Source organism: Lepus europaeus, unplaced genomic scaffold (assembly GCF_033115175.1).
Source record: "Lepus europaeus isolate LE1 unplaced genomic scaffold, mLepTim1.pri SCAFFOLD_41, whole genome shotgun sequence".
In the NCBI taxonomy this organism is placed as follows: domain Eukaryota; kingdom Metazoa; phylum Chordata; class Mammalia; order Lagomorpha; family Leporidae; genus Lepus; species Lepus europaeus.
The window spans coordinates 1,218,055-1,232,814 of NW_026909285.1; positions in this window are offsets into that span (position 1 = coordinate 1,218,055).

Below are 14,760 nucleotides of genomic sequence, written 5' to 3' on the forward strand. Positions count from 1 at the left end.
TGCAATGGACCGAGAAAATCACAGTAAAAATGGTTTTGGAAAAAAGCAAAGTCTTTTTGTTAGGCAAGTGCATAAAATGTCATCTAAACAAACAGAAATATCATGTTTTTTTGCCACAGTTCCTCTAGCTTTCTCCGTAGAAAATACGAATATGTAGAGCTGGTGTCTCCATGTGGAAACAATTAGTGTTTCCAAGCAGAAAAGTAAATGTTCCCTGAAAAAAAAATTGAAAAATATAAAATTCATGAATAATATCCAGAAAACATAAACACAGAGGCTTTCACAATATTTCGGTTGATAGCCAAAACACAACTGGATATTTCTGGTTCATCGAGTCATATGCGGACCAACTGGTGTGGAATTCGTATGCAATGAACTGAGAAAATCAGAGTACAAATGGTTTTGGAGAAAAGCAAAGTCTTTTCATTAGAAAAGTGCATAAAATGCCATCTATATAAACAGAAATATCATGTTTGTTTGCCGCAGTTCCTCTAGCTTTCTCCCTAGAAAGTACGAATGTGTAGAGCTGGTGTTCCCATTATTAATCAGTTAGTTTTTCTACGGTGCAAAATTAAAGGTTCCCTGAAAAAAACATTCAAAACAATAAGTCCGTCGATAATATCCAGAAAACACAAACACAGACTCTGTAGCAATATTTTGGATTGAGTCAGCCAAAACACGATGGGATATTTCTGGTTTCATGCAGTCATATCCGGACAAACTGGTGTGGAATTGGTGTGCAATGGACCGAGAAAATCACAGTACAAATGGTTTTGGAGAAAAGCAAAGTCTTTTCATTAGGGAAGTAAATAAAATATCATCGATACAATCAGAAATATCATGTTTGTTTGCCGCAGTTCCTCTAGATTTCTCCCTAGAAAATGCTAATATGTAGAGCTGGGGTCTCCATGTGGAAACAATTAGTGTTTCAACGGTACAAAATTAAATGTTCCCTGATAAAAAACATTCAAAACAATAAAGTCTGTGGATAATATCATGAATGCAAAAACACAGAGGCTGTAGCAATATCTGGGATTGAGTTAGCCAAAACAAAACCGGATATTTCCGGTTTCATCCAGTCATATCCGGTCAAAGTGGTGTGGAATTCCTATGCAATGGACCACGAAAATCACAGTACAAATGGTTTTGGAGAAAAGCAAAGTCTTTTTGTTAGGCAAGTTCATAAAATGTCATCTATACAAACAGAAATATCATTTTTGTTTGCCGAAGTTCCTCTAGCTTTCTCTCTGGAAAATACGAATGTGTAGAGCTGGTGTCTCCATGTGGAACCAATTAGTGTTTCCAAGCATATAATTAAATGTTCCCTGAAAAAAAACATTGAAAAATATAAAGTCCATGCATAATATCAGGAATACACAAACACAGATGCTGTAGCAATATCTGGGATTGAGTTAGCCACAAAAAAAAACGGATATTTCTGTTGCCGTTGAATTCTCCACAATTTTGCAATGGGTTCGTTTCTGAGAAGAGCAACGTGGTGGGGGCAAGAGGCACAGTGTCTACACACAGACCCCGGGAGTCCGGTGAGAGCAGGCTTGAGGCGAGCAGCCTGCAGACTCGTTTATTACAGTTGATACAACAGCTTATATAGCCAAGACCAGCCAATCTGGTCAAGGTGCGGTCTATACCCCAACCAATCACAGCCTGTTACCAGGCAGTTTCCAGAGCCATCCAATCACAGCCTGTTGCCAGGCAGTTTCAAATCCATCCAATCACAGCCTGTTTCCAGGCAGTTTCCAAAGCCAGGTGGGTTTCAAAGCCATTCCTGACTAACTGACGCTTGCTTGCCAGTGGCCACCTTGGCATGGCCTTCTCATTCCACTACATTTCCCCCTTTTCGTTTATTTTTTGAGCAACAGGAGGCATGATTCTTGGCCATACCATTGTTGACCCCGTTTCCATGTGGTCTCCGTACGCAGCTGTGCCTGTCTTAGGTTGTCCCCCAGGGGATCTTACCCGTCATTGACTAACCAGCACTCAAATCGAGAGACCACAGGATTGCTTGCTCAGATAGGGGTAGGAATGAGGAATAATTGTTATCAGGAATGGCATGACCACACACAGGCCGTGGGCCATTGGAGTGGCTGACCAGAGCTAGTGGGGTACACAATGGTAACAGATGTGGCTTTGGGCAGTTTCTCAGGGTAGGATGATAGGGCAGGTGCGTCTGCTAACAAGGCGGAGTCTCGGTCTTGTTCAGCTGGTTCTGGTTGGCTGTCAGTTGCAGGCTTGATGTTTCTGGCTGGTACCCAAATGGGCTGTTCCGCATTCTCTGGAAAGACACAAGCATATCCTCGACCTTTGGTTAGCAGGGGGTGTGGTCCTTTCCATTCTCCTGTCAGGGGGTCTTTCCATCTAACCATAGGGGCTGGGGTCTTGGGTGGAAAGGATCCCCAGTGTTTATAAGCTGGGCTGATCCCTTGGGAATCAAAAGTAAGAAAATTGATAGTGAAAAGGACCTCAGTCAAAGCAAGCTGTGGGTCTGAGGGTATATGATTATTATTTTTTGCCTTTGTAAGAGATCTTTAATCGTCCTATGAGTTCTTTCAATAATTGCCTGTCCCTGTGGGTTGTATGGGATACCTGTAGCAGACTGTATGTTCCAAGATTTCAGGAAGGAAGTAAATTCCTGTGATGTATACGCTGGCCCGTTATCAGTCTTTATGGTCCAGGGGACACCAAGGACCAGCATGGCTGATTTAACTGCCTTTATCACATTACTAGCCTTTTCTCCGGATTGGGCTGTTGCAAATACAGCCTTTGAATAAGTATCTACCACCACATGAACAAACTTAAGTTTACCAAAGGAATTAATGTGGGTGATGTCCACTTGCCATAGTTTATTAGGAGCAAGGCCTCATGGGTTCACTCCTGCTTGTTGCGGTGGGCCTAATGGGGCGAGGGGTGCACAATTCTTGCAAGAGTGCACTAGGTGTTTGCATTGGCTCATTGTTAGCTCTGGGAAAAGCAATTTTATGTTGCTTGCTGACATATGAAATTTTTGGTGTAAAATACGGGCTTGTTCTAAGTGTCCAATGGAAGCCGTGTTGCAGGAGATAAGATGATCAACCTTTCTGTTGCCTTGGAAAATAAAGCCAGGTAACCCAGTATGTGATCTTACGTGTGAGATATACCATGGGTATTTTCTGTTCTCAGTTAGCTCTTTAAGTGTTGTGAACATCTGGTCAATTGGTTTACTGGTCGGGTTAAAGATTGCAAAAGGGATCGTCTTTGCTACCTGTACTGAGTATTTGTTGTCCGAAAATATATTTACTGGTCCATCTTGGCTGAGGAGTAGAACCTTGACTATTGCTCTTATTTCTCCCAACTGTACTGATCCCCCATGGGGTTCTACATGGATCTTATCTTTTTCTGTTAAAGATTTGATCACTATTCCAAAGAGTGACTTGTTGGCATCCGTAAACGCACATGGTGCCATGGGTATAGGTTGATTAGCAGGGAAAGCATGTTTTGGATAGTCTATCTCTAAGGTTTTTAGTGTCTGGAGTAGCCTGTCTGCTGGCAGGTGATTGTCAATGTGTCCTGGAAAATTTATCATTAAAGTTTGAAAGAGCGTGCTGTTCTGCATCAATGTTGACAGTTCCAATTGTGATAGTGGTAGGACCATTATGTCTGGCTCTGTGTTAAATATCTTATTGGTATAATTTCTTAATTTAAGTCCCATCATAAGGATGGCATCTACTTTGTTTACTATTTTACGACAATCGCTCCAGGCTATGTGCACCCAAAAAAGTGGTCCATGTCGTTGCCAAATAACTCCTAAGGGGGCCTTGAAGGTAGATATGGTTATGGCAAATAGAGGCACCTGAGGGTCATATCTACAGGTTTTTAAATTTGACAACTGGATGTTAATCTTTTCTATAGTGGATTTGGCTGCTGGTGTCAATGAGGAAGGGCTTTGAGGAAGGGCTGTTTCCTTTAGTCAATAAATCGTATAGCGGTCTAAGTTCTGCAGGTGTTAGGGGAAGGAAGGGCTTCAGCCAATTGATTTGGCCACATAGTTACTGAAGTTCATTAAGTGAGTATTTATGCTTGAATTTCAGGTTTGGGCCCAGTGGAGATATATGGGAGGAGATTTGATAACCCAAGAATTGAAAGGGAGGAAAATGTTGTACTTTTTCTGTGGCAACAGACAAACCCAGGAATTGTAAATTTCTTACTGTCTCACTTAGACAGGCATTCGGAATTGCTGCATTCTTGTGAGCAAGTAAGATATCATCCATATAATGTATGACCAAGCACTGATCTTTAAGTGTGCTGGTCGCATGAGAAACGTATCTTTGGCAAATGGCAGGGCTATTTTTCATGCCTTGTGGGAGCACTGTCCACTGGAATCTTTTTGCAGGGAGCTGGAAATTGGGCTCCCATACTGTAAAGGCAAAGTAAGCCTTATCCTGCTCTGCAATGGGGATGGAAAAGAAGCAATCTTTGATATCAATGGTAACTATGTGATATCCATTAGGAATGGCCCCTGGATGGGGAATGCCGGCCTGGAATGTTCCCATCTTTTTAATATTTTTTTTAATAGCTCTCAAATCCTGTAGAAGCCTATATTTTCCCTGTTTCTTTGGTATCACAAAAATGGGCGTGTTATGAAGGCTAGTGGAGGGTTCTATGTGTCCCTTTTCCAATTGTTCCTGTACCAATTCTTTAAGGATGCTAAGTTTGGGTTGTAATATTGGCCACTGCTCTACCCAGATGTTTCCTGTTTTTTCCCATTCAATGGGGATTGGGCTTGGCTTTTGTATGAGGTGAGCAGTGGCCCCTAGAATTGGGGGTGAATCTTACTTGTAGGTTCTCCATTAAAGCTGCTGGCTTGTGGAGATTTGTGATCCGTAGTAAGGACCGCTTGCATTTGTGAGAGCACATCTCTCCCCCATAAGGTCATGGAAACCTCAGCAATTAGTGGAAAGACGGTTCCTGTATCTCCATTGTCATCTCGCCAAGTTACGGGCGTGATGACTTGATCAGCCAATTTTAATCCTCCAACACCTTGGAGGTCAGGTCCGGGTGCTGTCTTCCAATGTTGTATTTTTCTTGCATCCCTAGCTTTTAAAACAGTAACATCTGCTCCCGTATCAATTAAACCTACAAAGGCAATGTCATCTAAATATAGGGTCAATTTTGGTCTCAGATTGAAGATGGGCATCGACCAGTTAATGGTAGTGGGACTCCCTCTTACTTGCTGGGCTGAGGGCCGCCCCCCTGGGAGTTTAAAGGTTTGGTCTTGCAATCTTTTGCCCAATCAAAGCCTTTTTTACATCTGGGACACAGTGTTTTGGGCTTGCCCCATTTTGCAGCGTTTGGGCAGTTTTGCCATAGGTGTCCTATTTCCTGGCATCCCCAACAAACTGGAGGGTTATTAGACTTCTTTGTGCTCAATTTGTTAATGGCCGCAGTCAGGGCTTGTATGGGAGTATCAGCAGGGTTTACCTCTTTTGTGGCTATTATCCATTTAGAAATGTCTTCATTATGGACTGGGGCAATTGCTGCTTTTGCCTCTTTGGTAGCACCTTCCCAAGCTAATTGTTTGACCAAATTGTCTTGATCAGGGCCAGGCAGTAATCTTTTCTCTACTGCCTCCAAGACTCTGGCAAGGAAATCGGGGAACCATTCGCTTGGGCCTTGAACTAGGTTTCTAAAGAGCTGACTATAATCAGGAGGATTTATATTTTTTAAGGCTTTAAGTGCCAAATCTCTGACCTGATCAAAATAGGCAACTACTCCAATGCGGGCCTGTTCTTGAGGATATATGTAGGTGCCACGGCTTGTAAGCATATCAAAGGTTACTGCTATTCCATAGGCAGCATTATTCCTCGCCACAGTTTCAGCCTCTTCCTCATAGGAGGCTTTCCACTGTAAAAACTGTGGTCTTGACAAACATGCCTTGAGCAGTGCAACCCAGTCAAAATGAGTTTGGAGGTTTGCTGCCCATTGTTTGAGCACTTGTTCAAAGTAGGGAGAGTCAGGACCTGACTCTTGAGAAGCCTTTTTTAGCATAGTAAGGTCATTTATGGGCGTTGGAATCCAGGGCCTGAATTCTGCATCCGCTCCTGTATTAACAGCAAATGTGCAGGTGGGACGGGGTCCAGCTGCTGCCCTAAGAGCTTGGGGTGCCCGAGGACTGCCACAAATGTGGGGATCCTCACTGGGTGCGGATGGGATGACCTCGCATGAGTTATTGTGTAAAGGTCCTCTTAGTTCATCCCATTGGTATGTGGGGGGTGGCTGACTAGGCATTGCTACCTTGTTTGCTACGTTGTTTTTTTCACTGTCGGAGTTCTCTCTCCCTAAGTCAGCAACCGTTGTCTGTGAGACAGGGACCTGGAGTGTCAGACTCCTATCACTCACAGATTCACTATCTTTGATAATCTGCACAGGATTCTGAGAGGGGGGTATCTTTCCCATTTCTGAGCGCTTAAGAGTGGCATGGTACGCCAACTCTAGCCAGAGGAAAGACACATAGAGCACTGCTACCGTAACAAAGCAAATTCCTAGCAGCTCAACTGTGGATGGCATTTTGTAGGAGGTTTCCCTATGCTAGACAAACAGATAGTGGTGTTTCAGATCGTACGTATGTCTTGTGCTTAGTGGGAGACTTCCTTGATTTGTTAGGTCAAGGCCATATGCCCACACGGTGTCTCCGGAGCATCACCTCTCTTGAATGAGGGAAGATGACTTGGTTCCAAATTCTGGGATGATCAGTCCCTTATGTGAATTCGCCGGGCGAACCGAAAGTAAAAGGAGGAGCCGAGAAGTGACATAGGCTTCAGGGCGGTGTGTGCTAACCTGGGGTCACTTAGACCGAGGACAAGGACAAGGAAAGGGGCATAGGAGGGGGTTCTGTTCTCACCCTCACAGAACCGAACAGCACACAAAACACCGAGGGGCCTACTTGCCGAAATCCAGGGGGGACCTCGCCGAGTCCGACACACTGTCTCTTTCTCAGTCACGTTGGCATGCCAGATGTTGCCGTTGAATTCTCTACAATGTTGCAGTGGGTTCATTTCTGAGAAGAGCAATGTGGTGGGGGCAAGAGGCGCGGAGTCAACACACAGACCCCGGGAGTCCGGTGAGAGCAGGCTTGAGGCGAGCAGCCTGCAGACTCGTTTATTACAGTTGACACAACAGCTTATATAGCCAAGACCAGCCAATCTGGTCAAGGGGCGGTCTATACCCCAACCAATCACAGCCTGTTACCAGGCAGTTTCCAGAGCCATCCAATCACAGCCTGTCACCAGGAAGTTTCAAATCCATCCAATCACAGCTTGTTGCCAGCCAGTATCCAGAGCCATCCAATCACAGCCTGTTGCCAGGCAGTTTCCAAAGCCAGGTGGGTTTCAAAGCCATTCCTGACTAACTGAAGCTCGCTTGCCAATGGCCACCTTGGCATGGCCTTCTCATTCCACTATATATTTCCGGTAACATCCAGTCATATCCAGACAAACTGGTGTGGAATTCATATGCAATAGATGGAGAATATCACAGTAAAAATGGTTTTGGAGAAAAGCAAAGTCTTTTCGTGAGGCAAGTCCATAAAATGTCATCTATACAAACAGAAATATCATGTTTGTTTGCCTCACTTCCTCTAGCTTTCTCCCTAGAAAATAAGAATGTGTAGAGCTGGTGTCCCCATGATGAACCAATTAGTGTTTCAACGGTACAAAATTAAATGTTCCCTGAAAAAAAAACATTAAAAACAATAAGTCCATCGAAAATATCCAGAAAACACAAATACAGAGTCTGTAGCAATATTTCGGATTGAGTTAGCTAAAACACAACCGGATATTTCTGTTTTCATCCAGTCATATCCGGACAAACTGGTGTGGAATTAGTATGCAATGGACCGAGAAAATCACAGTAAAAATGGTTTTGGAGAAAAGCAAAGTCTTTTCATTAGGCAAGAGCGTACAATGTCATCTATACAAACAAATATCATGTTTGTTTGCCGCAGTTCCTCTAGCTTTCTCGCTAGAAAATACGAATGTGTAGAGGTGGTGTCTCCATGTGGAACCAATTAGTGATTCCAAGCACAAAATTAAATGTTCCCTGAAAAAAATCATTCAAAAAATAAAGTCCGTGGAAAATATCAGGAATACACAAACACAGAGGCTGTAGCAATATTTCGGATTGAGTTAGCCAAAACACAACCAGATATTTCTGGTTTCATCCAGTCTTATCCGGACAAAGTGGTGTGGAATGTGTATGCAATGGACTGAAAAAATCACAGTAAAAATTGTTTTGGAGAAAAGCAAAGTCTTTTCGTTAGGAAAGTGCATAAAATGTCATCTATAGAAACAGAAATATCATGTTTGTTTGCCGCAGTTCCTCTAGCTTTCTCCCTAGAAAATATTAATGTGTAGAGCTGGTGATCTCCTGATGAAAAAATTAGTGTTTCAACGGTACAAAATGAAATGTTCCCGCATAAAAATATTCAAAACAATAAAGTCCATCGATAATATCCGGAAAACACAAACACATAGGCTGTAGCAATATTCCAGATTGAGTTAGCCAAAACTCAACCGGATATTTCTGGTTTCATCCAGTCATATCCGAACAAAATGGTGTGGAATGTGTATGCAATGGACTGAAAAAAATCACAGGAAAAATGGTTTTGGTGAAAAGCAAAGTCTTTTCATTCGGCAAGTGCATCAAATGTCATCTATACAAACAGAAATATCATGTTTGTTTGCCACAGTTCTTCTACCTTCCTCCCTAGAAAATACTATTGTGTAGAGCTGGTGTCTCCATGATGAACCAATTAGTGTTTCAACGGTACGAAAGGAAATTTTCCCTGATAAAACATTCAAAACAATAAAGTCCATCGATAATATCCAGAAAACACAAACACAGAGGATGTAGCAATATCTGGGATTGAGTTAGCCAAAACACTACCAGATATTTCCGATTTCATCCAGTCATATCCGGACAAACTGGTGTGGAATTCGTATGCAATGGACCGAGAAAATCACAGTAAAAATTGTTTTGGAGAAAAGCAAAGTCTTTTCGTTAGGCAAGTGCATAAAATGTCATCTATACAAACAGAAATATCATGTTTGTTTGCTGCAGTTCCTCTAGCTTTCTGAATAGAAAATACCAATGTGTAGAGCTGGTGTCTCCATGTGGAACCAATTAGTGTTTCCAAGCACAAAATTAAATGTTCCCTGAAAAAAAACATTCAAAACAATCAAGTCCGTGGATAATCTCAGGAATACACAAACACAGAGGCTGTAGCAATATCTGGGATTGAGTTAGCGAAAACACAACTGGATATTTCTGTTTTCATCTAGTCATATCTGGAGAAACTGGTGTGGAATTTGTATGCAATGAACCAAAAAAATCACAGTAAAAATGGGATTGGAGAAAAGCAAAGTCTTTTCGTTAGGCAAGTGCATAAAATGTCATCTATACAAACAGAAATATCATGTTTGTTTGCATAGTTTAATAGCTTTCTACCTAGAAAATACGAATGTGTAAGGTGGTGCTCCCATGATGAACCAATTAGTGTTTCAACAGTACCAAATTAAATGTTCCTTGATAAAAACATTCAAAACAATAAAATCCATCGATAATATCCAGGAAACACAAACACAGAGGCTTTCACAATATTTCGCATTGAGTTAGCCAAAACACAACCGGATATTTCTGGTTTCATCAAGTCATAACCGGACAAAGTGGTGTGGAATACGTATGCAATGGACCGAGAAAATCACAGTAAAAATGGTTTTGGAAAAAAGCAAAGTCTTTTTGTTAGGCAAGTGCATAAAATGTCATCTACACAAACAGAAATATCATCTTTGTTTGTCGCAGTTCCTCTAGCATTCTCCCTAGAAAATACGAATATGTAGAGCTGGTGCTCCCATGATGAACCAATTAGTGTTTCAACAGTACCAAATTAAATGTTCCTTGATAAAAACATTCAAAACAATAAAATCCATCGATAATATCCAGGAAACACAAGCACAGAGTCTTTCACAATATTTTGCATTGAGTTAGCCAAAACACAACCGGATATTTCCGGTTTCATCCAGTCATATCCGGACAAAGTGGTGTGGAATTCGTATGCAATGGACCGAGAAAATCACAGTAAAAATGGTTTTGGAAAAAAGCAAAGTCTTTTTGTTAGGCAAGTGCATAAAATGTCATCTATACAAACAGAAATATCATGTGTGTTTGCCGGAGTTCCTCTAGCTTTCTCCCTGGAAAATATGAATGTGTAGAGCTGGTGTCTCCATGTGGAAGCAGTTAGTGTTTTAACGGTACAAAATATAATGTTCCCTGATGAAGAACATTCAAAACAATAAAGTCCATGTATAATATCAGGAATACACAAACACAGTGGCTGTAGCTATATCCTCGATTGAGTTAGCAAACAGACAACCAGATATTTCTGGTTTCATCCAGTCATATCCGGACAAAGTGGTGTGGAATTCGTATGCAATGGACCGAGAAAATCACAGTACAAATGTTTTGGAGAAAAGCAAGTATTTTCGTTAGGCAAGTGCATAGAATGTCAGCTATAGAAACAGAAATATCATGTTTGTTTGCCGCAATTCCTATAGGTTTCTCCGTAGAAATTACGAATGTAATTACTGACGCCAAGAACAAGAGTGTCAAATTGTTAAGTCAGCACCAGGAGTCACTGTGTACTTACATCCCATGTGGGATCTGTCCTTAATGTGTTGTCTAATGTGCAGTGATGCTGTAATTAGTACTGAAACAGTATTTTTACACTTTGTGTTTCTGCATGGGTACAAACTGATGAGATCTTTACTAATTATATACTGAATCGATTTTCTGTATATAAAGATAATTGGAAATGAAAAAAAAGCAAACCTGGTGTTAAATTGGAAATGGCATAGAAAATTAATTAATTTAAAAAATATTATGTAGGATCTCTGACTTTAATGTGCTGTACACTCTTATTTAATGCTATAACTAGTACTCCAACAGTATTTTTTTTCACTTTTTGTTGCTATATGGGGGCAAACTGTTGAAATCGTTACCTAATTTATACTAAACTGATCTTTTGTATATAAAGAGAATTGAAAATGAACCATGATGTGATTGGAAGGGGAGAGGGAGTGGGAAAGGGGAGAGTTGTGCGTTGGAGGGAAGTTTTGGGAGAGGGAACCCATTGTAACCCATGAGCTGCACTTTGGAAATTTATATTCATTAAATAAAAGTTTAATAAAAAAAAGAAATTACGAATGTGTAGAGCTGGTTTTCCCATGATGAACCAATCAGTGTTTCAAAAGTACAAAATTAAATGTTCCCTGATAAAAAACATTGAAAACAATAAAGTCTGCGAATAATATCAGGAATACACAAACACAGAGGCTGTAGCAATATCTGGTATTGAGGTAGGCAAAACACAACCAGATTTTTCCGGTTTCATGCAGTCATATCGGAACAAACTGGTGTGGAATTCGTATGCAATGGGCCGGGAAAATCACAGTAAAAAGGGTTTTGGAGAAAAGCAAAGTCTTTTCGTTAGGCAAGTAGATAAAATATCATCAATTCAAACAGAAATATCATGTTTCTTTGCCGCAGTTCCTCTAGCTTTCTGCCTAGAAAATACGATTGTGTAGAGCTGGTGTCCCCCTGATGAACCAATTAGTGTTTCAGCGGTACAAAATTAAATGTTCCCTGAAAAAAATATTCAAAACAATAAGTCCATCGATAATATCCAGAAAACACAAACACAGAGGATGTAGCAATATCTGGGATTGAGTTAGCCAAAACACAACCGGATATTTCCGGTTTCATCCAGTCATATCTGGACAAAGTGGTGTGGAATTCGTATGCAATGGACTGAGAAAATCACAGTACAAATGGTTTTGGAGAAAAGCAAAGTATTTTCGTTAGGCAAGTGCATAAAATGTCATCTATACAAACAGAAATATCATCTTTGTTTGTCGCAGTCCTATAGGTTTCTCCGTAGAAATTACGAATGTAATTACTGACGCCATGAACAAGAGTGTCAAATTGTTAAGTCAGCAACAGGAGTCACTGTGTACTTACATCCCATGTGGGATCTGTCCTTAATGTGTTGTCTAATGTGCAGTGATGCTATAATTAGTACTGAAACAGTATTTTTACACTTTGTGTTTCTGCATGGGTACAAACTGATGAGATCTTTACTAATTATATACTGAATCGATCTTCTGTATATAAAGATAATTGGAAATGAAAAAAAAAAGCAAACCTGGTGTTAAATTGGAAATGGCATAGAAAATTAATTAATTTAAAAAATATTATGTAGGATCTCTGACTTTAATGTGCTGCACACTCTTATTTAATGCTATAACTAGTACTCCAACAGTATTTTTTTTTCACTTTGTGTTGCTATATGGGGGCAAACTGTTGAAATCGTTACCTAATTTATACTAAACTGATCTTTTGTATATAAAGAGAATTGAAAATGAATCATGATGTGATTGGAAGGGGAGAGGGAGTGGGAAAGGGGAGAGTTGTGCGTTGGAGGGAAGTTTTGGGAGAGGGAACCCATTGTAACCCATGAGCTGCACTTTGGAAATTTATATTCATTAAATAAAAGTTTAATAAAAAAAAGAAATTATGAATGTGTAGAGCTGGTGTTCCCATGATGAACCAATTAGTGTTTCAAAAGTACAAAATTAAATGTTCCCTGATAAAAACATTCAAAACAATAAAGTCCATCGATACTATCCAGAAAACACAAACACAGAATCTTTCACAATATTTCAGATTGAGTTAGCCAAAACACAACTGGATATTTCTGGTTTCATCCAGTCATATCCGGACGAAGTGGTGTGGAATTCGTATGCAATGGACCGAGAAAATCACAGTAAAAATGGTTTTGAAGAAAAGCAAAGTCTTTTCGTTAGGCAAGTGCATAAAATGTCATCTATACAAACAGAAATATCATCTTTGTTTGTCGCAGTTCCTCTAGCTTTATCCCTAGAAAATGAGAATGTGTAGAGCTGGTGTCTCCATGTGGAACCAATTAGTGTTTCCAAGCACAAAATTAAATGTTCCCTGAAAAAGAAAACATTCAAAACAATAAAGTCCATGGATAATATCAGGAATGCACAAACACAGTTGTTGTAGCTATATCCTCGATTGAGTTAGCCAAAACAAAACCGGATATTTCTGGTTTCATCAAGTCATAACCGGACAAAGTGGTGTGGAATACGTATGCAATGGACCGAGAAAATCACAGTAAAAATGGTTTTGGAAAAAAGCAAAGTCTTTTTGTTAGGCAAGTGCATAAAATGTCATCTATACAAACAGAAATATCATGTTTGTTTGCCGAAGTTCCTCTAGCTTTCTCCCTGGAAAATATGAATGTGTAGAGCTGGTGTCTCCATGTGGAAGCAGTTAGTGTTTTAACGGTACAAAATATAATGTTCCCTGGTGAAGAGCATTCAAAACAATAAAGTCCGTGGATAATATCAGGAATACACAAACACAGTGGCTGTAGCTATATCCTCGATTGAGTTAGCAAAAAGACAACCAGTTATTTCTGGTTTCATGCAGTCATATCCGGACAAAGTGGTGTGGAATTCGTATGCAATGGACCGAGAAAATCACAGTACAAATGTTTTGGAGAAAAGCAAGTATTTTCGTTAGGCAAGTGCATAAAATGTCAGCTATAGAAACAGAAATATCATGTTTGTTTGCCGCAATTCCTATAGGTTTCTCCGTAGAAATTACGAATGTAATTACTGACGCCAAGAACAAGAGTGTCAAATTGTTAAGTCAGCAACAGGAGTCACTGTGTACTTACATCCCATGTGGGATCTGTCCTTAATGTGTTGTCTAATGTGCAGTGATGCTGTAATTAGTACTGAAACAGTATTTTTACACTTTGTGTTTCTGCATGGGTACAAACTGATGAGATCTTTACTAATTATATACTGAATCGATTTTCTGTATATAAAAATAATTGGAAATGAAAAAAAAGCAAACCTGGTGTTAAATTGGAAATGGCATAGAAAATTAATTAATTTAAAAAATATTATATAGGATCTCTGACTTTAATGTGCTTTACACTCTTATTTAATGCTATAACTAGTACTCCAACAGTATTTTTTTTCACTTTTTGTTGCTATATGGGGGCAAACTGTTGAAATCGATACCTAATTTATACTAAACTGATCTTTTGTATATAAAGAGAATTGAAAATGAATCATGATGTGATTGGAAGGGGAGAGGGAGTGGGAAAGGGGAGAGTTGTGCGTTGGAGGGAAGTTTTGTGAGAGGGAACCCATTGTAACCCATGAGCTGCACTTTGGAAATTTATATTCATTAAATAAAAGTTTAATAAAAAAAAAGAAATTACGAATGTGTAGAGCTGGTTTTCCCATGATGAACCAATCAGTGTTTCAAAAGTACAAAATTAAAGGTTCCCTGATAAAAAACATTGAAAACAATAAAGTCTGCGAATAATATCAGGAATACACAAACACAGAGGCTGTAGCAATATCTGGTATTGAGGTAGGCAAAACACAACCAGATTTTTCCAGTTTCATGCTATCATATCGGAACAAACTGGTGTGGAATTCGTATGCAATGGGCCGGGAAAATCACAGTAAAAAGGGTTTTGGAGAAAAGCAAAGTCTTTTCGTTAGGCAAGTAGATAAAATATCATCAATTCAAACAGAAATATCATGTTTCTTTGCCGCAGTTCCTCTAGCTTTCTGCCTAGAAAATACGATTGTGTAGAGCTGGTGT